The 26,284-nt window shown below is 37.4% G+C and overlaps 1 protein-coding gene across 6 annotated transcripts in view; it reads left to right on the top strand.

The window, feature by feature from the left end:
* Positions 1–26,284, top strand: part of TMEM168 (transmembrane protein 168) — a 99,478-nt gene that overhangs the window by 62,699 nt on the left and 10,495 nt on the right. Inside the window, exon 1 of one of the 6 annotated variants that reach the window (XM_036247266.1) lies at positions 11,025–11,056. The exons of the other annotated variants lie outside the window; for them this stretch is intronic. The gene's annotated coding sequence lies outside the window, so the exon portion shown is untranslated. Of the gene's footprint in view, positions 1–11,024; positions 11,057–26,284 lie in introns of those variants that run through there. 6 annotated transcript variants of the gene reach the window in all.

Raw genomic sequence — 26,284 nt, 5'->3', positions numbered from 1 at the left:
AGCTGCATTTCTCTTGCTGCTTTTAAGATTCTCTCTTTGTCTTTTTTTATTATTAATTTTTGTTACAGATGTTTCTCCTTTTTCCCCCACTGATTCCCCCCTCCCCCACCCACCCCGCCCTGTCCTCATTTTGTTGTCCATGTCCACTGTTCATGCATACATGCATATAAGTTCTGTGGTTTATCTCTCCCCCACCACCCCCTCTTCTGGGGATTGTCAGTCTGTACCCCACTTCCACGTCTCTGGGACTACCCCTTTCCTCAGACTGTTATGTTCATTATATTCCACATATAAGTGAGATCATATGAAACTTGTCTTTCTCTGTTTGGCCTGTTTCACTTAGGATGATACTTTCCAGGTCCCTCCATGTAGTTTAAAAGGATATGAGATGTTTCTTTCTTATAGCTGTGTACTACTCCATTGTGTATATGTACCACAGCTTTTTTATCCATTTGTCTACTGATGGACACTTGGGCTGTTTCCAGATCTTAGCTATTGTAAATAGTGCTGCTAAAAACATGGGGGTACATATATTCTTTCTGATTGGTGTTTCAGGCTTCTTAGGGTATATTCCTAGAAGTGGGATCACTGGGTCAAGTGGGAGTTCAATTTTTAATTTTTTGAGGTAACACCATTTTGTTTTCCATAGTGGCTGCACCAGTCTGCATTCCCACCAGCAGTGCAATAGAGTCCCTTTTTCTCCACACCCTCGTCAACACTTGTTTGATGATTTGTTGATGGCAGCCATTCTGACAGGTGTGAGGTGATACCTCATTGTTGTTTTAATTTATATCTCTGATGATTAGTGATGATGAGCATTTCTTCATATATCTCTTAGCCATTTGTATGTCCTGTTTAGAGAGGTGTCTATTAGGTCCTCTGCCCATTTTTTAATTGGGTTCTTTGTCTTCCTTTTGTGGAGTTGTATGAGCATTCTATATATATTGGAAATTCCCCTTATCTGATATATTATTGGCAATTATGCTCTCCCATACAGTGGGTAGACTTTCCATTTTGATGATTGTATCTTTTGCTGTGCAGAAGCTTTTGAGTTTGATGTAGTCCCATGTGTTCATTTTCTCCTTTGTTTCTATTGCAGTAGGTGATGTGTCAGTGAAAATTCTGCTGCGTATGATTTCTGAAATTTTGTTGCGTACAGTTTCTTCTGAGATTTTTATGGATTCATGGGTCATATTTAAGTCTTTTATCCATTTTGAGTTTATTCTTGTGTAGGGTGTAAGTTGATGGTCTACTTTCATTTTTCTGAATGTAGCTGTCCAATTTTCCCAGCACCATTTATTAAGGAGGCTGTCCTTACTCCACTGTATGCTCTTGCCACCTTTGTCAAATATTGATTGAGCATATTGCTTTGGGTCCATTTCTGGGTTCTCTGTTCTGTTCCACTGGTCTATATGCCTGTTCTTGTGCCAGTACCAGGTTGTTTTGATTACAGTGGCTTTGTAGTATAACCTGAAATCTGGTAATGTGACCCCTCCAACTTTGTTCTCTCTTTTTAAGATTGCTGTGGCTATTCGAGGTCTTTTTCGGTTCCATATGAACTTTTGAAGTACTGGTTCTAATTCTGTGAAGTATGCCATTGGTATTTTGATGGGGTTTGCGTTGAATCTATAGATTGCTTTGGGTAATGTGGACATTTTAATGATGTTAATCCTCCCAATTTATGAACAGGGTATGTGCTTCTACTTTTTTATATCTTCCTCTATTTCTTTTTTCAATGACCTGTAGTTTTCTGCAAATAGGTCCTCTATTTCTTTGGTTAAGTTTATTCCTAGGTATCTTAGTTTTTTTGCCGCAATGGTAAATGGGATTGTTTTGTTAGTTTGTCTTTCTGTGAGTTCATCATTGGTGTATAGGAATGCCATCGATTTCTTGACATTAATTTTGTGTCCTGCTACTTTGCCAAATTCATTTATTAAGTCTAGTAAACTTTTGGTGGAGTCTGGGGTTTTCTACGTATAGTATCATGTCACCTGCAAATAATGACAGTCTCACTTCCTCCTTTCCAATTTGGATTCCTTTGACTTTTTGTTCCTGTCTGATTGATTGCTGTGGCTAAGACTTCCAGTACTATGTTAAATAAGAGTGGCAAAAGTGGGCATCCTTGCCTTGTTCCTGTTCTTAAGGGAAATGCTTTTAGTTTTTGCCCATTAAGTATGATGTTGCCTGTAGGTCTTTCATATATGGCCTTTATTATGTCTAGATAGGATCCCTCTATTCCTGCATTGCTGAGAGTTTTTATCAGAAATGGATTTTGGATTTTCTTGAAGGCCTTTTCAGCATCTATTGATATGATCATGTGGTTTTTATTCTTCATTTTATTTATGTGGTGTATCACGTTTATTGATTTGCGAAAATTGTACCAGCCTTGCATCCCTGAGATGAATCCCACTTGGTCATGGTGGATAATTTTTTTGGTGTATTGCTGGATTCGATTTGCTAGTATTTTGTTCAGGATTTTGGCATCTATGTTCATCAGGGATATTGGCCTGTAGTTTTCTTTCTTTGTAGTGTCTTTTTCTGGTTTTGGAATTAGAATTATGCTGGCTTCATAAAACGAGTTTGGAAGTCTACCTTCTTCTTTAATTTTTTGAAATAGTTTGAGGAGAATGGGTATTAGTTCTTCTTTGAATGTTTGGTAAAACTCCCCTGTGAAGCCATCCGGGCCTGGGCTTTTGTTTGCTGGGAGAGTCTTGATTACACCTTCAATTTTTTCTGTTGTTATTGGTCTGTTCAAGTTTTCCATCTCTTCCTGGTCCAGTTTTGGAAGACTATGTGTTTCTAGAAATTTGTCCATTTTGCTTAGATTGTCGAATTTGTTACCATATAATTGTTCATAGTAGTTGTTGACGATCTTTTGTATTTCTGTGGTGTCGGTTGTTACCTCTCCTCTTTCATTTCTGATTTTGTGTATTTGAGTTCTCTCACTTTGTTTCTTGGTGAGTCTCGCTCAGGGTCCATCAATCTTGTTTATCTTTTCAAAAAACCAATTCTTTGTTTCATTGATCCTTTGAATTGTTTTTTTAGTCTCTATGTCGTTTATTTCTGCTCTGATCCTTACTATTTCCTTCCTTCTACTTGCTCTGGGGATTTCTTTTTGTTTGCTCTCTAGTTCTTCAAGTTGTGAGGTTAGATAGTCTATTAGAGATTTTTCTTGTTTTTTGAGGTAGGCCTGAAGTTGTACGAACTTCCCTCTCAGAACTGCTTTCACTGCATCCCATAGATTTTGTGTTGTGTCTTCATTTTTATTGGTTTCCAGGAAGTTTTTGATTTCTTCCTTAATCTCCTCGCTGACCCATTTATTGTTTAATAACATACTATTTAGCTTCCATGTGTTCAAATGTCTTTGTGTTTTCTTCTTGCAATTGATTTCTAGTTTCATGCCATTGTGATCTGAGAAGATTCTTGATATGCTTTCAGTCTGCTTGAACTTGTAGAGACTTAGTTTGTGCCCTAACATGTGATCTATCTTTGAGAATGTCCCATGTGCACTTGAGAAGAATGTGACTTCTGTATTTTTGGGTGTAATTCTCTGTAGATATCTATTAAATCCATTTGGTCTATTGCTTCATTTAGAGTCTCTGTTTCCTTGCTAATTTTTTGTCTAGAGGATCTCTCCAGTGATGTCAGTGGGGTGTTGAAGTCCCCTGCTATGATTGTATTGCTGTCGATTTCTCCTTTGAAGTCCTCCAGAAGATTTTAAATATATTTTGGTGCTCCTATATTGGGTGCATATATGTTTATCAAGGTTATATCTTCCTGTTGGAGAGATCCTTTCAATATTATGTAGTGGCCGTCTTTGTCTCTAGTTATGGTCTTCATTTTGAAATCTATTTTATCAGATATGAGTATTGCTACCCCAGCTTTCTTTTCCATTCTGTTTGCTTGGAAGATTTTTTTCCATCCCTTCACTTTCAATCTATGTGTCTTTTGTTGAGAGGTGGGTCTCTTGTAAACAACATATAGTTGAGTCATGCTTTCTTAACAAATAAACTACTCTGTGTCTTTTTATGGGAGCATTCAGTCCATTTACATTGAAGGTGATTATTGAAATGTCCTTATTTATTGCCATTTTTGTTTAGTGTGTTTTTATTTTTCTTCCCATTTCTTCTGATGATTACAGCAGTCCTTTTAACATTTCTTGCAGTGCTGGTTTGGTGCTAATGTATTCCCTTAGCCTTTTTTTGTCTGGGAAGCTCTTTATTTGACCTTCTATTTTGAATGATAGCCTTGCTGTGTAGAGTAATCGTGGATTCAGATCCCTTTTTTTCATGACATTGATTACTTCATGCCATTCCCTTCTCGCCTGTAGTGTTTCTTGTGAGAAGTCAGCTGAGAGCCTTATGGTGTTTCCTTTGTAGGTAACCGTTTCTTACCTCTTGCTGCTTTTAGGATTCTCTCTTTGTCTTTAATTTTTGGCAGTTTGATTACTATGTGTCTTTGTTGTGGGCCTGTTTGGGTTCTTCTTACTTGGGTCTGTCTGTGCTTCTTGAACTTGAATGCCTTCTTCCTTCACCAAGTTAGGAAAGTTTTCTGTCACTATTTTTTTGAATATATTCTCTAACCCTGGCTCATTTTCTTCCTTTTTGGGGACTCCTATGATTTTAATATTATTCCGTTTCAAGTTGTCCCACAGTTCTCTTAAGCTGTCTTCCTGTTTTTTAATCGTTTTTCAATTTGGTATTCTGATTGGTTGATTTTTTTTTACCCTGTCTTCTAATTCACTGATCCGGTCCTCAGCTTTCTCTCCTCTGCTTTTTAGACCTTCCAATGTGATTTTCATTTCAGATATGTCATTCTTCATTTCTTCTTGGTGGTTTTTAATTTCCAACTGGTTGATTTTCAACATTTCTATGTCTTTACTCGTGGTGCTTATGTCCTTACACATGCTGTTGAGCTTCCTCAAGATCATGGTTCTGAATTCTTGTTCTGTTAACTTGCTTAACTGCACCTCAGTTGTCTCATCTTTGGGAGAGGTTTTTTGTTCTTTCATTTGGCTCTTGTTTCTGTTTTTTACCATTTTGGCTATCACGGAGTTTGGAGTCTGCCAAATTTTCCCTGTGGGTGTTGGTGTTCTGCTGTTTGTGGCTCCCTCTCCTGGGTTTGGATGAGGCAGGGAGGACCCACTATAAACACCACTGTCAATTCTTAGCTTTCCTGGTTTGTGTGCTAGCCCAGGGAATGGTAGTTATCTTCTAGCTTTTTTTGCCTGGAGGCTATTAATAGCAGTCACCTGAAGAACCTTGGTTTCTGATTTGCCTGAAAAACTCCCTCAGGTTCACTGTGTAAGAGTGTTTCCCGAGGGTGGGGCAGATGCTGGTTGTTAATGGGCCTTAAGTAGCATGTCAATGGCCACCAGGTGGGGTTGTATCCCCGATGGAGGGGCCACTGCCCCTCCCCCGGTCCCTGGGAAGGAGTAAGATGACCACAGTCCTGCGTGGCTGCACTCAGCAAAAGCTCTGAGCACCCTCCAAAACCCGAGTTTCCCCACACAGTTCCAGTCCAGTGTGCCTTCGCTCTGCCGGAGCCCAAGGTGAGTGGCTGCTGCCAATTTAGCCTCTCTCCAGACTCTGGATCGTGGAGCCGCCTGGGACTTTTAACCCGAGGGCGCTGTTTCCAGCCAAGAGCGGCCGAGTAGTGGCACCAGCCAAGTGCGTAGCACCCAGCAGAGTTCACAGGATTCAGCCGAGGGCGTAGCACTCAGCCGAAGCCACTGGACCAAGCCGCGGACGCAGCCGAGGCGGCAGCAGCTTCCAGCAGAGTCCCCTGGTCCCAGCCGAGTCTGTGTAGCACCAGCCGAGAGCTTAGCACACAGCTGAGTTCGTAGGACTCAACCGTGGTAGCGATACGCAGCCGAGGCGGTGGCTGCTTCCAGCCAAGTCCCCTGGTCCCAGCCAAGTCTGTGCGGCACCAGCCGAGAGCGTAGCACCCAGCTGACTTTACAGGACTTAGCCGCGGTAGCAGGACACAGCTGAGGCGGCAGCAGTTTCCAGTCGAGTACCCTGGTCCCATCCTAGTGCGCTGAACCCAGCCCAGGCCGCTGCGGACCGTGGGCTCCTGGTCCCCTCTTGCATCCTCGCAAGCCTACCAGGATTGAGTCAGTGTCCCTCGTTATGTGGTCCTCCAAGGTGTCTTTCGGTTGCCCCTTCCTGACGATTTGTCTTTATTTTTGTTGTAAATCCAGTTTGGTCCTGGGAGATGGTCTGTGTAGCTTCCATTCTCTCCGCCACCATTTTTTGCACTTCTCTCTTTGTCTTCAACCTTTTGCATTTTGATGATGATGTGTCTTGGTGTGGGCCTCTTGGAGTTCATCTTGTTTGGGACTCTCTGAGCTTCCTGGACTTCTATGTCTGTTTCCTTCACCAAGTTAGGAAAGTTTTCTGCCATTATTGTTTCAAACAGGTTTTCAATTTTTGTTCTCACTCTTCTCCTTCTGGCACCCCCAAGATGTGAATGTTGGCACGCTTGAAGTTGTCCCAGAGGCTCCTTACACTATCCTCATTGTTTTGGATTCTTTTTTCTTCTTGCTGTTCTGATTGGGCATTTTTTTTTTTTTTATGAATTTTTATTTATTTTTTTGTTACAGATATTTTACCTTTTTACCCCATTGGCACCCCCCACCCCACCCCCCCTCCACCCTGTCCCCGGCTTAGTTGTCCATGTCCATTGGTCATGCATACATGCATATAAGTTCTGTGGTTTATCTCTTCCCACCCCCCCACCCCCCATCCCCTCTTCTGAGGAATGTCAGTCTGTGCTGATTGGGCATTTTTTGCTTCCTTATATTCCAAATCGATGGTTTGCTTCTTGGATTTACGTACTCTACTATTGAATCTGTGTAAATTATTCTTTATTTCAGCTAATGCCTCCTTCATTTCTGACTGTACATCCATTATTTTCTGACCGGTCCTTTTTTATGCTCTTGAGGCCCTCACTAAGTTCTCTGAGGTTCTCACTAAGTTCATTGAGCATCCATATAAGCAATATTTTGAACTCAGCATCTGTTAGGTTGCTTATCTCCATTTCACTTAGTTCTTTTCTTGTGGTTTTGTTCTGCTCTTTCATTTGGGACCTGTTTCTTTGTCTCCTCATTTTGGCTGCCTCCCTGTGTTTGTTTCTGTGTATTACTTAACGAGCAGTATGGGGCTAGCTGAGACCAGATGCCGCTTGTTTGAAAGAATTTTCAAAAAATCTGAAGCAGGATCCAAGACAGGCCAATCCTATGGTTAAGCAAGTGGCAACAGCTTGGGTGGGCCTGAAAGTTGGGTGGGGCAGGGCCTCAGGGAATCACCAGGGCGGGGCTACCAGTGTGAGCCAGGTTGCTGAAGTCCCAGACGTGGAGGCTGTCTGCTGCCCCAGGGAAGGGTTCACCGAAGAAACAAAGGCCTCTGACAGCACGTTTGACCCAGAGAAAACCCCCTCTCCAGCCCTCGCTCCAGTGCCAAACAGTTCAATTCTTCCCTGTATGTCTCTGGTGCCCCTCGAGCTGCCTCCCCTCCAAGCTTAGAGGGAATGAGTCCGATAAGTCCGTGCGCGGGCCATTAAGGTGCAGTCTTGGGCTCCAGCCGCGTCAGCTTCCCTGAGCCTTAGTTCCTGCTGGTTTTTCCAGCCAGAAGTTATGGGGACTTCTCTTCCTGGCACTGGAACCCTGAGCGGGGCACCTGGTGTGGCACGGGGACCCCTCAGTCCTCAGGGAGGACCTTCCCAGCCGACGTATCCTCCTGATTTTTATCCGCCATACGTGGGTGTGGGATCAGCCCTTCGCGTCTTTGCCCCTCGCGCCTCCGCCCCTCCTACCAGTCTGAATGTGGCTGCTGCTTTATTTTCGTAGTTATAGGACTTCCATTCAGCTTGATTTCAGGTGGTTTTGAATGATGGTTGTTCTGTAGTTTAGTTGTAACTTTGATGTGGTTGTGGGAGGATGCAGTACCGCATTTACCTACGCCACCATCTTGACCAGAAGTCAAGATTTTTTTATTGTTGTTATATTTCTGTGAAAAAATGTCATTGGGATTTTTATAGGGATTGCATTGAATCTGTGGATTAATTTTGGTAATATGGACATTTTACCTATGTTAATTCTTCCAGCTAATGATCATCAAATATCTTTTTTTTTTTTTTTTTTTGTCTTTTTAAAAAACTTTTTCTTCAATGTCTGGTACAGTTATAGGTCATTTTAATTTTTTTTCTTTTTTTTTAAATTTTTTGTTGTTGTTGTTGACTATAGAGAGAGAGGAAGGGAGAGGGAGAGAGAGATAAAATCATCATTGAGAGAGAACATCAATTGGCCGCCTCCTGCATGCCCCCCACTGGGAATTTGGCCCAAAACCTGAGCATGTGCCCTGACCAGGAATCGAACTGGTGACATCTTGGTGCATGGGTTGATGCTCAACCACTGAGCCACACCAGCTGGGCGGTCCTTTAATTCTTTAGTTGATTTTATCCCTAGGAATTTTATTCTTTTTGTTGCGATTGTAAGGAATTGTTTTCTTCATTTCTCTCTGATATTTTGTTGTTAGTATATAAAAATGCAACATGTTTTTGTATATTGATTTTGTTTGCTGCAATATTATTGTATTCATCTCTTATTTCTAACATTTTGTTGTTGTTGTTGTTGGAATCTTTAATAGTGTTTTTTTTCTATACATATAAACCTGTTATCTGCAAATAGTGACAGGTTTACTTTTTCCTTTCTAATTTGGATGCTTTTTATTTGTTTTTCTTGCCTAATTGCCCTGGCTAAGATTACAGTACTATGTTGAATAACAGTGTCAAGACTTGGCATCTTTGTCTTCCTCTTGTTCCTGATCTTAATGGAAAAGCTTACAGTTTTTCACCATTGAATGTTAGACGAAGGTTTGTCATATATGGCTCTAATTGTACTGAGGTGCTTTCTCTCTCTATGCCCATTTTATTGAAAATGATTATTATCAACGACATATCTTATCAAGCCTTTTCCCCCATCTATTGAGGGGATCATATGATTTTTATCTTTTACTTTGTTAATGTGGAAGGTCATGTTGATTAATTTACAGATGTTGAACCATATTTGCAGTCACTGGAATGAATTTTGTTTGATAGTAGTGTATGATCCTTTTTAATGTAGGGTTGTGTTCCATTTACTAGTAATTTGTTGAGAATATTTACATTTATTTCATAATAGATATTGGCCTGTAATTTTGTTGTTGTTACATTTTCTTGCTTCATTTTGGTATGAAGATAATGTTGGCCTCATAAAATGAATTGAAAAGCATTCAGTCCTCTTCAATTTTTTGGAACAGTTTGAGAAAAATAGGTATTAGATCTTCTTTGAGTATTCATTAGAATTCACCAGTGAAAACATCTATTCCTGGACTTTGTTTTTTGGAAGGTTTGTGTGTGTGTGTGTGTGTGTGTATTTTTTTGTTTCACCAATTTTTTTTAGTTTTGGGTATTCATTTCTTTTTCACTGACATTTTTCCCCCAATTTTAATTAATTTATTTTTGTTACAGATGTTTCTCCTTTTTTTTCCCCTAGACATTCTTCTCCCCATAACACCCTCCCACCCCCCAGCATTGTCCATTGGTTATGCATACATGCATATAGTTCTTTGGTTCATTTCATCCATCCCCCCGTCACCCTTCTCTGAGGTTTGTCAGTCTGAACCATACTCCTTTCTATGTCTCTGAGTCTATTTTGTTCATCAGTTTGTTTTGTTCATGATATTCCACAAATAAATGAGATCATGTGGTGTTTGTCTTTCTCTGATTGGCTTATTTTGCTTAGGATAATTAATACTCTTGAGGTCTTTCCATGTTGTCTCAAAGGATAAGATATCTTTCTTACAGCTACATAGTATTCCATTGCATATATGTACTACAGCTTTTTTGTCCACTCATCTATTGATGGACATTTGGCCTGTTTCCAGATCTTAGCAATTGTAAATAGTGCTGCTATGAATATAGGCGTGCCAGGAACCAGCCTGGAGAGCAGAGTCCCTGAGTACAAGTTGTGGGAGTGAAGACAATGACACGGATATGGGATCAGGAGAACTGTCCTCAGTGAGATCAGCCTCGATATGCTTTATTACATGCCTTTTTTACCTTACAGCAAAAGTTTAATGATATAAGAAAATAGGATCTTGATATAATGCCCAGGGCTACAACAATGCTGTATAGAATTAGTTTGCCTTGGGGATCACAGGAGCACCCAGGAACACCCAGTCTGTTATCTCAGGTATTTCAAGATACATTGGGTCACACTTATCCTTAAGCTGTACAAACACAATGCAAGCCTAATTCCTTGAGATTGTCTCTGACTCAAGACCTTCAGGCTCCGTTGACTGTCAGACATGTAGCTAGCTCCCAACATAGGGGTACATATATTCTTTCTGATTGGTGTTTCAGGCTTCTTAGGATATATTCCTAGAAGTAGTCTCACTGGGTCAAATGGCAGATGAATTTTTAATTTTTTGAGGAAACACCATACTGTTTTCCTTAGTGGCTGCTCCAGTCTGCATTTCCACTGGCAGTGTACTAGAATCCCCTTTTCTCCACACCCTTGCCAACACTTGTTTGATGATTTTTTGATGGCAGCCATTCTGGCAGGTGTGAGGTGATACCTCATAGTTGTTTTAATTTGCATCTCTCTGATGATTAGTGACTTTGAGTATTTATTTATATGTCCCTTGGCCATTTGTATGTCCTTTTTGGAGAGGTGTTTCTTTAGGTTCTCTGCCCATTTTTTAATTGGGTTCTTTGTCTTCCTTTTGTTGAGTTGTATTAGTACTCTATATATAATTTTAGAAATTAACCCCTTATTTGATGTATCATCAGCAATTATGTTATCTCTTACAGTGGGTTCCCTTTCCACTTGGATGGTTGTTTCTTTTGCTGTGCAGAAGTTTTTTAGTTTGATGTAGTCCCATGTGTTTATTTTTTCTTTGTTTCTGTTGCTTTAGGTGTTGTATCAGTGAAAATTCTGCTGCGTATGATGTCTGAAATTCTGTTGCCTACATTTTCTTCTAGGATTTTTATGGATTCATGAGTCACATGGAAGGTATTTTATTAGGCTTTTTTCAAAAGCCTTACTAGTAGTAATTTATCTATTTAAGTTTACCAATTCTTCATGATTCAGTCTAGGAAGGTTCTGAGAATTTGTCCATTTCTGCTAGGTTGTCAATTTGATGACATATTCTTAAATTATACTTTGTATTTCTGGTATTACTTGTAACTTCTTTTTTTATTTCTGACTTTATTTGTTTAAGTCATTTATGTTTTATACTTAGTGAATCTAACTGGAGGTTTGTCAATTTTATTTTTTCAAAGAACCAGCTCTTCATTTCAAGCATTTTAAAATTATCTTTTTAAAAATTCTCTTTTATTTATTTTCTCTCTGATATTTATTTCTTTTTTCTACCAACTTCGGGCTTATTTGTGTTGTTTTTTAGTTCCTCAAAGTATAATGTTAGATTGTTTATTTGAGATAGTTCTTGTTTCTTGAGGTAGTCCTATATTAAATGTCCCTCTTAGTACTGCTTTTGCTGCATTCCAAAAATTTTGGTATGTAACATACTTATTCTCTTTTGTCTCTACATGTCTTTTGATTTATTTAATTTCTTTTTTGACCCAATAGTTGTTCAGTAGCATGTTTAATCTGTACATGTTTCTGATTTTTCCAGCTTTCTTTTTGTAGTTGATGTCTACTTTCACACTGTTGTTGGAATAGATGCTTGATATGATTTCAGTCTTTTTGAATTTATTGAAACTTGTTTTGAATTCCAACATGTTATCTGCATTTGAGAATGTCCTATATGCACTACAGAAAAATGTGTATTCTGTTTAGGAATTGAATGTTCTATTTATATCTATTAATGCTTTGTGGTCTAAGGTGTCATACACAGTTTCTTGTTGACTGTGTAAGTGGGGTATTAAAGTCACTTACTATTGTTAAACTTCCAATTTCTCCCTTTACATATATTAATTATGTCTTTATATGTTTTCATGCTCCTAGGTTGAGTGCATATTTATTAACATGGAATATCATATTCTACCCCTTCATTTAGGCCATATTTGTCTTTGGAGCTGAGATGGGTCTTCTGAAGGCAGCATATTGTTAAGTCTTGTTTTTTAATCCATCCAGTTCATCTTTGCCTTTGATTGGTGAGGTCAGTCTTATTACATTTAGGGTTATTATTGATATATGAGGACTTATTACAGCCATTTTATCTTTTGTTTTCTGGTTGCTCTGTATCTCTATTGTTTCTTTTTCCTTGTGTTTTGGTCTGCTATTTTAGATTGGTGATTTTCTGTTTTTCTGTTTCCCCATTATTTTATGTTTTGTGTCTCAGCTCTGGATTTTGTTTTATGGTTACCATTAGGTTTATATAAAATGTCTCAGATAAAATAGATTTTTTTTTTCTGATAGCATCTTATCTTCATTTACCTATACAAGCGCAGTCCTTCTCTTCTTCTTTTATTATTCTTACAAATTATTTCTTTTTATGTTGTGCATTTTAATAAATTGCAATATAGTTATTTTTAATGCCTTTTTTTACCTTTGTTTTATAATTAATACTCTACTCTGAAATAGAGTTGCAGTTTTCTGTTCTATCTGTAATCATCTTCAAAGTTTTGTATTTTTATATCTTTTTTTTTTCTTATATTTAATCCCCACTGATGATATGTTTATTGATTTTAGAGAGAAAAGAAGGGAGGGAGAGAGAGAAACATCGATTGGTTGCCTCCCAGTCAGGCCGCTACTGGGGAATGTGCAACCTAGGTATGTGCCCTGATTGGGAATCAAACTCATGCCCTGGCCGGTTTGGCTCAGTGGTTAGAGTGTCGGCCTGCGGTCCAGAGGGAATCAAACTCACAAACTTTTTGGTGTGTGGGATGATAATCCAACTAATTGAACCACCCAGCCCAGGCTATATTTGTATATCAGCTTTTGTTTTCTTAGACAGCCTTTATTTCTTCTTCATATCGAAAGGATAACTTTGCTGGATATATTATTTTTGGCTGTTGCTATCTCTTTCAGTATTTTATGTATCATTCCACTCTCTCCTCGACTGTAGGGTTTCTCCTGAGAAATCTGATGATAATCTAATCAAGTTTCCTTTTTAAGTTACAGTCTTCTTCTCCCAGAATGCCTTGAGAATTTTTTCTTTATTATTCACTTTTGAAAGTTTTAATATTATATACCTTAGAAAAGGTCTCTTTGCATTGAGGTAATAAGATGTTCTGTTAGCATCTTATAATCAAATGCCCAGCTCATTTCCTAAGATCAAGATGTTGTCATCAATTATTGCTTTGAATAGGCTATTTTTTCTCTTCTCTCTGGAATACCTATTACCCTTTATGTTTCTTTTTCTACTGGAGTCTTCTTCCACCTGAAGCATTTCTAGATTTCTATCTTTGAGCTCACTAATTCTCTCTTCGATCTCATCTGCTCTTTTTCACTACTCCCTAATGTAGTCTTCATCTCATTTATTGAATTTTTCAGTAAATTAAGATGCCAGAATTTGTGTTTGGTTCTCTTTTATACTTTCAGTCTCTTTGCTAAAGTACTCTTTTTGTTTATTTATTTTATTCTTGAGCTCACTGAACTGCCTTTCTAAGTTTTCTTGAATATCATTGAGTTTCTTCATAACTGCAGTCTTTAAATTCTCCGTCATTTAAATTAGTCTTCTATGACTATGAGTTTGGTTTTTAGAAATTGCCGTGTGTGTGTGTTATCATGTCACCTTGATGCCTGTGCATTTGAAATAGTGAACTTTTTTCTTGTGGTGACACCATTTTGATCTTAAATTGGCAGGTTTATTATTAGAGGTGTTTCTTTTGTTTTCCAGTAGATGGTGCAACAGTGCAAGTTTTTGTTTTCTCTTACCTGCATTACTTGTGCTTCTGGGGTTCTGGTGGGTTGGCGGGTAGCTGCAGTCATGGAAATTGACACCTGGGTGATCAGGATGAGGGTGTACCTGCTGTGTCCTGGTCTCCTAGGTCTTGTAGCACCACCACTACTGTAGGGGATAGGTGATGGGAAATTTGATTCATGAGCTCTCAGCACTGCTCCCTTGTTCCTTATGGCTCCTGGCACAGCTGTGTTGTAGCCTGGAGAATTTAGATAATTCATACTTCTTTTCTGCTGCTACCGGGTTTTGCTGTGGTGGTGGGTGAGCTTGCCAGACTCTCAGGCAATGATGCTGCATCTAGCTCTCTTACACTCTACCAAGTGTAATGTGGGTCCCAAGCCCAACCCTCCATCACCACACATTAGCTGGGGGTCATTGTAGGCACTGAACTGTGTCTGTGGACACCATCTGTGTCCTTCCCCTTATCCTGGCTCCCCTACATGTCCCCATATACCTATCTTGAGATGTACTAATTTGTGGATTGCTCAAGACTGGGCCTGACCTGTCTCAGTTGGTTAGAGCATCCTCCCAGCATGCCATAGTTGTCGGTTTGATCCCCAGTCAGGGCACATACAAGATTCAACCAATTAAGGTATGAATGAGTGGAACAGCAAGTCGATGTTTTCTTTCCTCTCTCTCTCTTTCTCTTTCTCCCCCTCCCTCCTCCTTTGTCTCTGTCTAAAATCAATAAAAAGAAAAGCCTCAAAACTACCCTGAAGACATTTGTTAGTATAGAGAAGACAATTTTCAAAGCTGAGTATCACTTCTGGTGCTGTCAGGAGGAGCAAAAATCAAAGCCCTTCAGAGGAGGGCCCTCTTGTAAATTACCTCTCATTTTAGGATGACACCAATGGAAAGTTATGGAGCCATGAGCATACAGTGTTTAGCTCATAAATATAACCAGACAGTCACACACGTGACATCTAGAGCAAGAAGCAGCAAAACCAACAGAAAGGAGAGATGTAAAAATGTTGAGATATTGAAATTATCAAACAGAGAAAACTATCATATTTACTAAATTGATAAAAAAATAAAGGCAAACATAGTATGTAATTGTAGAAAGTTGGAAAGTATAAAAATTGTGACAAGATAGACTTGAAAAAGAACCAAACAGAAGTTTTAGAATCAGAAAATAAAATGCCTGAAAGTAATTGAGTGTACAAGCTTAACAGATCAGGTGATCTTGATGATATAGTTTAGAAGAAGCTATATAAGAAGGAGCACAGCAGAGGAAAGAAATTGGAGAAGTACTATACAGAAGAAAAGGGGATATACTGAGATCTCATCTGTGTTTCATGGGAGTCCCAGAAAAAAAGGAGGAAAAAAGACTAAAGGAAATACTTGAAAGAATACACAAGTAGACCAGTGGGACATAAGAGTACAAAAACATGCCCCTGACTACTTCATTTATGACAAAGTAATGTGGAATGGTTGATACTTGTAATAATTGGATTTGGATGTTCATATAGAAAGAACAAAATTGAACCATTACTATATAAATCAATTACATTTGGATTCTAGACCTAAATGTGAAGGGCAAAACAGTAAGTCTTTTAGAGGTTAATGTAAAATATCTTATTAACCTTTGGGTGGAGGAAATTTGACTACATTACACTTAGGAACTTATATTAAGCAAAAAACAGCATTACGGGAGTCACACAGGGGGTACTGGAAAATACAAATAATTTTTGTATTTGGAGGTATTGTGGATTTGGTTTCAGACCACTGCAATAAAGTGACTATCACAATAAAGTGAGTCATACGATTGTTTTGGTTTCCCAGTGCATGTAAAATGTATGTTTGTACTATAGTGTAGTGTATTAACTATGCAGTAGGATTATGTCTTTAAAAACAATGTACATACCTTAATTTAAAAATAATTAATTGCTAAAAACAAATGCTATCTGAGCCTTAAATGAGTCACACATACTCCTTTTGCTGGTGGAGGGTCTTGCCTTGATGACTGTTGACTGATAAAGGTGATGGTTTACAAAGGTTGGGTAGCTGTGGCAATTTCTTAAAATAAGACAATTAAGTTTGCCACATTGATTGATTTCTTTTCACAAATGATTTCGCTGTAGCATGCAGTGCTCTTTGATAGTATTTTACTCACAATGGAACTTCTTTCATTTTTTCCATTTAAAAATTATTTGTATTTTCCAGTTATAGTTTATGTACATTATTATATTAGTTTCAGGTGTATACCCCAATGATTAGACTTTATATAACTTGCCAAGTGATCATCTCAATAAATCTCGCACCAATCTGACATCATACATAGTTACTTGAATATTTTTTACTATATTCCCTTGCTGTACTTTAAATCCCCATGACTATTCTGTAACAACCAATTTGCACTTCTTAATCCCTACAGTTTTTTTACCCTTCTTCCCAACCCCCTTTCCAGATGTGTTTGTTGTTGTAGAAGTTCTGTTCCCAGCAGGCCTCCACATGACTCAAAATGGCAAGAAGAGCTCAAAACCATTCATTGTATGGACTATCTTTACCTCAGTTTTTGTTCTTGCCTCCTTTGTCATATATTAATTGACAATATAGTCATGGGTTTATTTCTGGGCTCTCTATTTTGTTTCATTGATCTAAGTGCCTGTTTTTATGCCAGTACCATGCTGTTTTGGTTAATATAGCCTCGTATTATAGTTTGATATCAGGTAGCATATTTTCAACTTTATTTTTCTTAAGATTGCTGGTGTCTATTCTGGATCCTTTGTGATTGCATACAAATATTTGAATTATCTTAGTTCTGCCTCTACTGAGGTCTCCAACCCCTTAAAGTTACTCATGAGGGTTGGAATCAACCTCTTCTAATTCTTAATGTTGATATTTGACCTCTTCCCATGAATTTTCTTAATGGCATCTAGAATGGTGAATCATTTTCAGAAGATTTTTAATTTACTTAGCCTGGATCCATCTGATCATTATCTATGGCAGTTATAGCATTGGAAAATAATAATACTTGAAAGCTGAAATTACTTCTTGATCCATGGGCTACAGAATGGATGTTGTGTTAGCAGGCATGAAAACAACATTAATCTCATTGTACATCATCAGAGCTCTAGGGTGACCTGTTGTATGCCAATGAGCAGTAATATTCTGAAAGGTATGTTTTTTCTGAGCAGTAGGTCTGTCATCTAGGCTTTGTTGTTCCAACTATAAAACACAGGAAAAGTAGATTTAGCACAGTTCTTAAAGGACCTGGGATTTGGGAGGTGGAAAATCAGCAATGACTTCCATTTAAAGTCAACCCTAACCAGAGAGTCAACCTGTTCTTTGAAGCCAGGAAATGACTTCTCTCGCTGAGAAAGTCCTGAATGGTATCTTCCAATAAAAGGTTGTTTCTTCTACATTGAAAATCTGTTGTTTAGTGTAGCCACGTTCATTCATTATCTTAGCTTGATTTTCTGGATAAACAGCTGCAACTTCTACATAACTACTTGTTGCTTCACCTTGAACTTTGATGTTATGAAAATAGCTTCTTTCCTTAATTCTCATGAACGGTGAGCATCAAACTTTTCTTCTGCAGCTTCTTCACCTCTCAGCTTTCATCAAATTCAGGAAAGTTAGGGCCTTCATCTGGATTAGGCTGTTTGGCCAAGAAACCTAGTTCTTGGCCCATCTCAGCTTTTGACATGCCTTCCTCACTAAGTATAATATTTTCCAGCTTTTGATTTAAAGTGAGAGACATGCAACTCTGTTTTTTACTTGAACACTTGGAGTATTAATTGGGCTAATTTTAATATTGTTGTATGTCAGGGAATAATAGGAGACCCTAGGAGAGGAAGAGAGGTGGGTGAACAGAACACACATGACATTTATCGATTAAGTTTACCGTTTTACATAGGTGCAGTTTGTGGCACTTCAAAACAATTACAATAGTAACATCAAAGATCATTTATCATAGATCATAATAACAAATATAATAATAATGAAAAACTTTGAAATATGGTGAGAATTACCTAAATGTGACACAGAGTCATAGAGCATGCAAATGCTGTTATGGAAAAATGGCACCAAGGCACTTTCCCTCCCAGGAGCATGCCCATGCCTTTCTTCCCTCTCGGGTGTGCATCTCTTATTATCTAAGAGTCCCCTCTAGACTTGCAACCAGGGGAGTAATGTGCAGCAGCAGCTTGTTCCAGGCTAACTAACCCCATGATTCTGTCTCCAAAGCCCTTTTTTCTCTGACTTTCCAGTGAGCCAAAGCATCCCCAACCCCTCAGGCTCATTTCTTTTCTATAACATTTATAGAGAACCAAAGCAGCCCTGCTAGGCACTCTTCTGTTGCCTCTTCTATCCTAAGCCCTTTCTTGTTGCATTGTTCTCAGAGGTTTTAATAAATGTAATCTAAAAAAAAAAAATGTCACTAATAGACTTGCTCAAATGTAAGGTTGCCACAAATCTTCAATTTTAAAAACAAAAAGTCATTATCTGTGCAGCACAATAAAATTTGTATGCCTGTATTTACAATACAACCAACTTTTATCTAAAATATATTGAGAGTAAAATAAACCTGTAAATCAATAATAAAAAGGTAGCCCCATGGAAAAGTAGGTAAAATATGTAACATTTCACCAAGATGGAACTCAAATGATTAAAGGTATTTAATATAGTAATCAAAGAACTAAATACTTCTTTTAGTTTTCTTTAACATAATGGAAAATTAATAGGAATCTAAATAGCAACAATAGCTGATCAGCTAATTAAGATTTCATCAGATGATAGGAATGAAATTTGGTTTTCACAAATGATTTTTAGATTTAATAGGCTTATAATATACTAAAAAGTTTATAGAACATTATAAATCATACTTCACTTTGGTAAAAATATATATAAATAAATATTTGGGAACATATATTGCCTGGAGGCTGGAAATATTTTTAACAGTACCTGTGTATGGATGATGGCACTTGGAGTAATTTTAATGACATACCATTTTTACTTATTTGTATTTTTTTAGAATAAGAAAACATTTATCTGGAAAAACACAGGTAGAAGAAGTAATTTGTAGAAGAAATGGGCATAGGAAACAAGTTATCGAGGTAAAGAAAGGGCCCTTGGAACTTAGAAGTGAGAAAGGTAAAGGTGAAGCCTGTGGGAGTATGGAGAGGGAGTAGAGGAAGGGAAAGTCACAGGTGTGCTGCTGGAAGGAAGAGCGGCTATATTTGTATTCTGTAATGTTTTTAAATTGGGCATGTACTGTATTATTTATGTATTTGATAACTAAATGTACCAGAAATAGGGCATTGTATCCATTTTCGCATTATGGGAATCAGCTTTCTATTTTTTTTTTTTTTTTTTTTTTTGAAATTCTGATCAAATGAACCACCTTATAGTGTTAGAAAAATGTATGTTCATGCACATAGGCCCATGACTGTGTAGTATGTTCAGTAGCAACACAGAATGTAGACTACCATCAGTGTTGCAAAGATATAGATTAGGACTGAGTAACTATCATCCTTCCATTTTTTTTTTCCCCTTAAATGGGTCTTTTAATTTTTCCTGTTCCTTTATTGTAGTTACTATGTAATCTTGCCTCTTCCTTTTAGTATTTCTCCTGCTTTTTTTCTTTCTTTTTTTTACTGATTAGTTTTTCTTACAGATCTTTCTCCTTTTCCCCCCAATACCTTCCTCCCTATTCCACCCTCCTTACCCACCAGCCAGGCATTGCTGTTTATGTCTATTGGTCCTTTGTCAAATATAAGTCATATAAGTTCTGTGGTTTATTGCATCACCCTCAACCCCCCTGCCCACCACCTCTGAGGTTTGTCAGTCTAACCATACTCCTTTCTATGTCTATGGATCTATTTTGTTCATTAGCTCTTTTTTGTTTATTATATTCCATAAATAAGTGAGATCATGTGGTATTTGTCTTTCTCTGATTAGCTTATTTCACTTCGGATAATGCTCTCCAGGTTCCTCCCGTTATCTCAAAGGATAAGAAATATGGCTTTCTTATAGCTGCATAGTGTTCAATTGTGTATATGTACTACAGCCTATTTTTAAAAAGTTCTTATTATTTATTTGAAATTAATTAATTTATTTTTGTTACAGATGTTTCTCCTTTCTCCCCCTCTCCTCTTCCCTCCCCGCCCTGTCCCCAGCTTTGTTGTCCATGTCTGTTGTTCATGCATACATGAATATAAGTTCTGTGGTTTATCTCCCCACCCAACCCTTCTTCTGGGCATTGTCAGTCTGTACCTCATTCCACATCTCTGAGACTACCCCATTTCTCAGACTGTTATGTTCATTATATTCCACAAATAAGTGAGATCATATACTTGTCTTTCTCTGTTTGGCTTGTTTCACTTAGGATAATACTTTCCAGGTCCCTCCATGTCATCTCAAAGGATATGAGATCTTTCTTTCTTGCAGCTGCATAGTTCTCCATTGTGTATATGTACCACAGCTTTATGATCCATTCATCTACTGATGGACATTTGGGCTGTTTTCAGATCTTAGCTATTGTAAATAACAAACATGGGGATACATATATTTTTTCTGATTGGTGTTTCAGGATTCTTAGGGTATATTCCTAGAAGTGGGATCACTGGGTCAAATGGCAGTTCAATTTATAATTATTTGAGGTAACATCATATTGTTTTCCATAGTGGCTACACCAGTCTGCATTCCCACCAGCAGTGTACTAGGGTCCTCCTTTCTCCACACCCTCTCCAGCATTTGTTGGTTGATGATTTGTTGATGGCAGCGATTCTGGCAGATGTGAGGTGATACCTCATAGACTTTTTAATTTGCATCTCTCTGATGACTAGTGACATTCAGCATTTTTTCATAAGTCTCGGCAATTTGTATGTCCTGTTTGGAGAGATGTCTATTTAGTTCCTCTGCCCATTTTTTAATAGGGTACTTTGTCTTCTGTTTATTTAGTTGTATGAGTACTCTATATATTTTGGAAATTAACCCCTTATCTGATGTATTGTTGACAATTATGTTCTCCCATATAGTGGGTTCCCTTTCCATTATGATGGTTGTTTCTTTTGCTGTGCAGAAGCTTTCTAGTTTGATGTAGTCGCATGTGTTTATTTTTTCCTTTGTTTCTCTTGCTTTATGCAGTGTATCAGTGAAAATTCTGCTACAAGTGACGTCTGAAATTTTGTTGCCTACATTTTCTTCTAGAATTTTTATGGATTCACGAGTCACATTTAAGTCTTTTATTCATTTTGAGTTTATTCTTGTGTGTGGTGTAAGTTGATGATCTAGTTTCATTTTTTCGTATGTAGCTGTCCAATTTTTGCAACACCATTTATTAAAGAGGCTGTCTTTACTCCATTGTATGCTCTTGCCACCTTTGTCAAATATTAATTGACCATAATGTCTTGGGTCAATTCTGGGTTGTCTGTTCTGTTCCATTGATCTATATGCCAGTTCTAGTGCCAGTACCAGACTTTTGATTACAGTGCTTTGTAGAATAACCTTATATCTGGTACTATGTTTCCTCCTACATTGTTCTTCATTTTCAAGATTGCTGTGGCTATTTGGGGTCTTTTTGGTTCCATATGAACTTTTGAAGTATTTGTTCTAGTTCTGTGAAATATGTCATTGGTATTTTCATGAGAATTATATAGAATCTACAGATTGCTTTGGATGGTATGGACATTTTAATGAGGTTAATTCTTCCAATCCATGAACAAGGTATGTGCTTCCACTTTTTTTATATCTTCCTCTATTTCTTTTCTCAATGACCTGTAGTTTTCTGTGAATAGGTCCTTTATTTCTTTGGTTAAGTTTATTCCTAGGTATCTTAATTTTTTTTTCTGCAATGGCAAATGGGATTGTTTTTCAGTTTCTTTTTCTTTGTTGTATCATTGGTGTATAAGAATACCATCAATTTCTTGATGTTAATTTTGTATCCTGCTACTTTGCCAAATTCATTTATTAAGTCTAGTAAATTTTTAATGGAGTCTTTGGGATTTTCTATGTATAGTATCATGTCATCTGCGAATAATGACAGTTTTACTTCCTCCTTTCCCATTTGGATCACTTTTATTTTTTCTTCCTGTCTGATTGCTGTGGCTAAGACTTCCAGTACTATGTTCAATAAGAGTGGCAAAAGTGGGCATCCTTGTCTTGTTCCTTTTCTTATGGGAAATGCTTTTAATTTTGATTCATTGAGTATGATGGTGGCTGTAGGTCTTTCATATATGGCCTTTATTATGTTGAGATATGATCCCTCTATTTTCACATTGCTGAGCGTTCTTATCAGAAATGGGTGCTGGATTTTGTCGAATGGTTTTTCTGCATCTATTGATATGATTATATAATTTTTATCTTTCATTTTATTTATGTGGTGTATCACATTTATTCATTTGCGAATATTGTACCAGCCTTGCATCCCTGGGATGAATCTCACTTGGTCATGGTGGATAATTTTTTTGGTGTATTGCTGGATTTGATTTGCTAGTATTTTGTTCAGGATTTTGGCATCTCTGTTCATCAGGGATATTGGCCTGTAGTTTTCTTTCTTTGTAGTGTCTTTTTCTGGTTTTGGAATTAGAATTATGCTGGCCTCATTAAACGAGTTTGGAAGTCTTTCTTCTTCTTGAATTTTTTGAAATAGTTTGAGGAGAATGGGTATTAGTTCTTCTTTGAATGTTTGGTAAATTTCCCTCATGAAGCTGTCTGGGCCAGGGCTTTTGTTTGCTAGGAGAGTCTTGATTACATCTTCAATTTCTTTTGTAGTCATTCTTCTGTTCAAGTTTTCTATCTCTTCCAGTTCAGTTTTGGGAGACTATGTGTATCTAGAAAATTCTCCATTTTGCTTACAATGTTGAATTTGTTGGCTTATAATTGTTCATAATATCTGTTAACAATCCTTTGTATTTCTGTGGTGTCAGTTATTATTTCTCCTCTTTCATTTTTGATTTTGTGTATTTGGGTTCTCTCTGTTTCTTGGTGAGTCTAGCTAAGGGTCCATCAATCTTGTTTATCTTTTCAAAGAACCAGCTCTTTGTTTCATTGATCCTTTGAATTGTTTTTTTTTTTTGTTCTCCATGTCATTTATTTCTATTCTGACCCTTCACTATCTTTTCTTTTATTTTCTCTGTTTTTTTGTGTTTTTTTTCTTTTTGTTTGCTTTCCAGTTCTTTAAGTTGTGAGGTTAGATAGTCTATTAGAAATTTTTCTTGTTCCTTGAGGCAGGCCTGTAGTGCTATGGACTTCTCTCTCAGGACTGCTTTCCTTGTGTTCCCTAGATTTGATATCATTGTCTGTTCATTTTCATTGCTTTCCAGGAAGTTTTTAATTTCTTTCTTGTTCTGCTTGGTGACCCTTTCATTGTTTAATAACATGCTGTTTAGCCTCCATGTGTTGAAATATTTTTGCATGTTTTCGTTTTAATTGATTTCTGGTTCCATGGCATTGTGATCTGAGCTGATGCTGATATGATTTCAATCATGCTGAACTTGTAGAGACTTACTTTCTGTTTTAATATGTGGTCTATCTTTGTGAATGGCCCTTCTGCAGTTGAGAAGAATCTAAATTCTATATTTTAAGGTGTAATTCTCTGTAGATATCTATTAAATCCATTTGATCTATTGCATTATTTAGAGTCTTTGTATCATTGTTAATTTTTTATCTAGAGGATCTGTCCAGAGATGTTAGAGGGGTGTTGAAATCCCTCGCTATGATTTTATTGCTGTCATTTTCTCCTCTGAAGTCCTCTGGAGTTTATGTGGTGTATCACATTTATTGATTTTCAAATATTGTACCAACCTTGCATCTCTGGGATGAATCTCACTTGGTCATGGTGAATAATTTTTTTGATGTATTGCTGGATTTCATTTGCTAGTATTTTGTTCAGCGTCTTGGCATCTATATTCATCAGGGATATTGGCCTGTAGTTTTCTGTCTGTGTCTTTTTTGGTTTTGGAATTAGAATTATGCTGGCCTCATAAAATGAATTTGGAGTCTTCCTTCTTTTTGAATCTTTTTAAATAGTTTGAGGAGAATGGGTATTAGTTGTTCTTCAAATGTTTGGTAAACCCCCCCCCCCGCCCCCGCCGTGAAGCCCTCTGGGCCCGGGCTTTTGTTTACGGGGAGTGTTTTAATAACATCTTCAGTTTCTTTTGTTGTTATTGGTCTGTTCAAGTTTTCTGTCTCTTCCCGGTCCAGTTTTGGAAGACTATGTGTTTCTAGAAATTTGTTCATTTCGCTTAGATTGTCATTGCCTTGTAATTTTTCATAATATTTGTTAACAATCCTTTGTATTTCTTTGGTGTCAATTATTTCTTCTCTTTCATTTCTGATTTTGTGTATTTGGGTTCTCTCTCTTTGTTTCTTGGTGAGTCTAGCTGAGGGTCAATCAATCTTGTTTGTTTTTTCAAAGAACCAGCTCTTTGTTTCATTGATCCTTTGAATTGTTATTTTGGTCTCCATGTCATTTATTTCTGCTCTGATCTTTACTATTTCCTTCCTTCTACTTGCTCTGGGATTGTCTTTCTATTTGCATTCTAGTTCTTTAAGTTGTGAGGTTAGATAGTCTATTAGAAATTTTTTTGCTTCTTGAGGTCGGCCAGTAGTCCTATGAACTTCCCTCTCAGAACTGCCATAGATTTTGTGTTGTTGTTAGTTTATTTTCATTGGTTTCTAGGAAGTTATTAATTTCTTTCTTGATCTCCATGGTAACCCACTCATTGTTCAATAACATGCTGTTTAGCCTCCATGTTTTCAAATGTCTTTGCATGTTCTTGTTTCATTTGATTTCTAGTTGCATGCCATTGTGATGTGAGAAGATGCTTGATATAATTTCAGTCTTCTTGAACTTGTAGAGACATAGCTTGTGCCCTAACTTGTGTTTTTTTTTTTTTTGAGAATGTACCATGTGCACTTGAGAAGAATGTTAATTCTGTAGTTTTGGGGTGTAATTCTCTGTAGATATCTATTGAATTCATTTGATCGAGCGCTTCGTTTAGAGTCTTTGTTTTCTTGTTAATTTTTTGTTTAGAAGACCTATCCAGTGATGTCAGTAGGGTGTTGAAATCCTCTGCTATGATTGTATTGTTGTTTTCTCCTTTGAAGTCCTCCAACAGATTTTTAATATATGTTGGTGCTCCTGTATTAGATGTATAAATATGTTTACCAAGGTTATAACTTTCTATTGGGTAGATCCTTTCAGTATTATGTAGTGGCCTTCTTTGTCTCTGGTTATGACCTTCATTTTGAAATCTTCTTTATCAGATATGAGTATTGCTACCCCAGGTTTTTTTTTTTTTTTTGCTTTCAGTTTGCTTGAAAGTGTTTTCCATCCCTTCACTTTTAACCTATGTGAGTCTTTTGTTGTGAGGTGAGTCTCTTGTAAGCAACATATATGTGAGTCATGCTTTCTTATCTAGTCAGCTACTCTGTGTCAGAGTGTTCAAACCATTCATATTTAAGGTGATAATTGATATGTACTTATTTCTTGCCATTTATATTTAGTGTGGTTATTTTCTTTTTCTTATTTCTTCTACTAATTACTGCTGTCCTTTTAGTGTATCTTGCAGTGCTGGTTTGGTGATAATATCTTCCCTTAACTTTTTTTTTTTTTTTGTTCTGGAAAGCTCTTTCCTTGACCTTCTATTTTGAATGATAGCCTTGCTGGATAGAGTAGTCTTGGATTCAGATCCTTGTTTTTCATGACCTTGATTACTTCATGCCACTCCCTTCTGGCCTGTCATGTTTCTGTTGAGAAGTCATCTGAGAGCCTTATGGGGTTTTCTTTGTAGATAACTGTTGCTTATCTCTTCCTGCCTTTAGGATTCTCTCTTTGTCTTTAACTTTCGGCATTTTAATTACTGTGTTTCTTGGTGTGGGCCTGTTTGGGTTCTTCTTACTTGGGGTTCTCTGTGCTTCTTGAACTTGAATGCCTTCTTTTTTCACCAAGTTAGGAAAGGTTTCTGTCACTATTTCTTCAAATATATTTTCTAACCCTTGCCCATTTTCTTCCTCTTTGGAGACTTCTATGATGTGAATATTATTACTTTTCCAGTTGTCTCACAGTTCTCTTAAGCTATCTTCCTGTTTTTTAATTGGTTTTTCCTTCTGTTTTTCTGATTGGTTGATTTTTTTCTACCCTATCTTCTAATTCATTGATTCGTTCCTCAGCTTCCTCTACTCTGCTGGTTAGTCATTCCAATGTATTCTTAATTTCTACTATGTCATTCTTTATTTCCACTTGGTTGGTTTTCAGTGTTTCTATATACTTACTTATGGTGCTGATGTCCTTACTCATGCTGTTGAGCTTTCTCAATATCATGGCTCTGAACTCTACATTTCATAATTTGCTTAGCTGCATTTCATTGATCTCATCTTTGATAGAGTTCTGTTGTTCTTTCATTTGGTATTTGTTTCTTTGTTTAACC

The sequence above is a fragment of the Molossus molossus genome, unplaced genomic scaffold, assembly GCF_014108415.1.
Source record: "Molossus molossus isolate mMolMol1 unplaced genomic scaffold, mMolMol1.p scaffold_m16_p_7, whole genome shotgun sequence".
NCBI lineage: Eukaryota > Metazoa > Chordata > Mammalia > Chiroptera > Molossidae > Molossus > Molossus molossus.
This window is presented reverse-complemented; position numbering and strand designations above follow the sequence as displayed.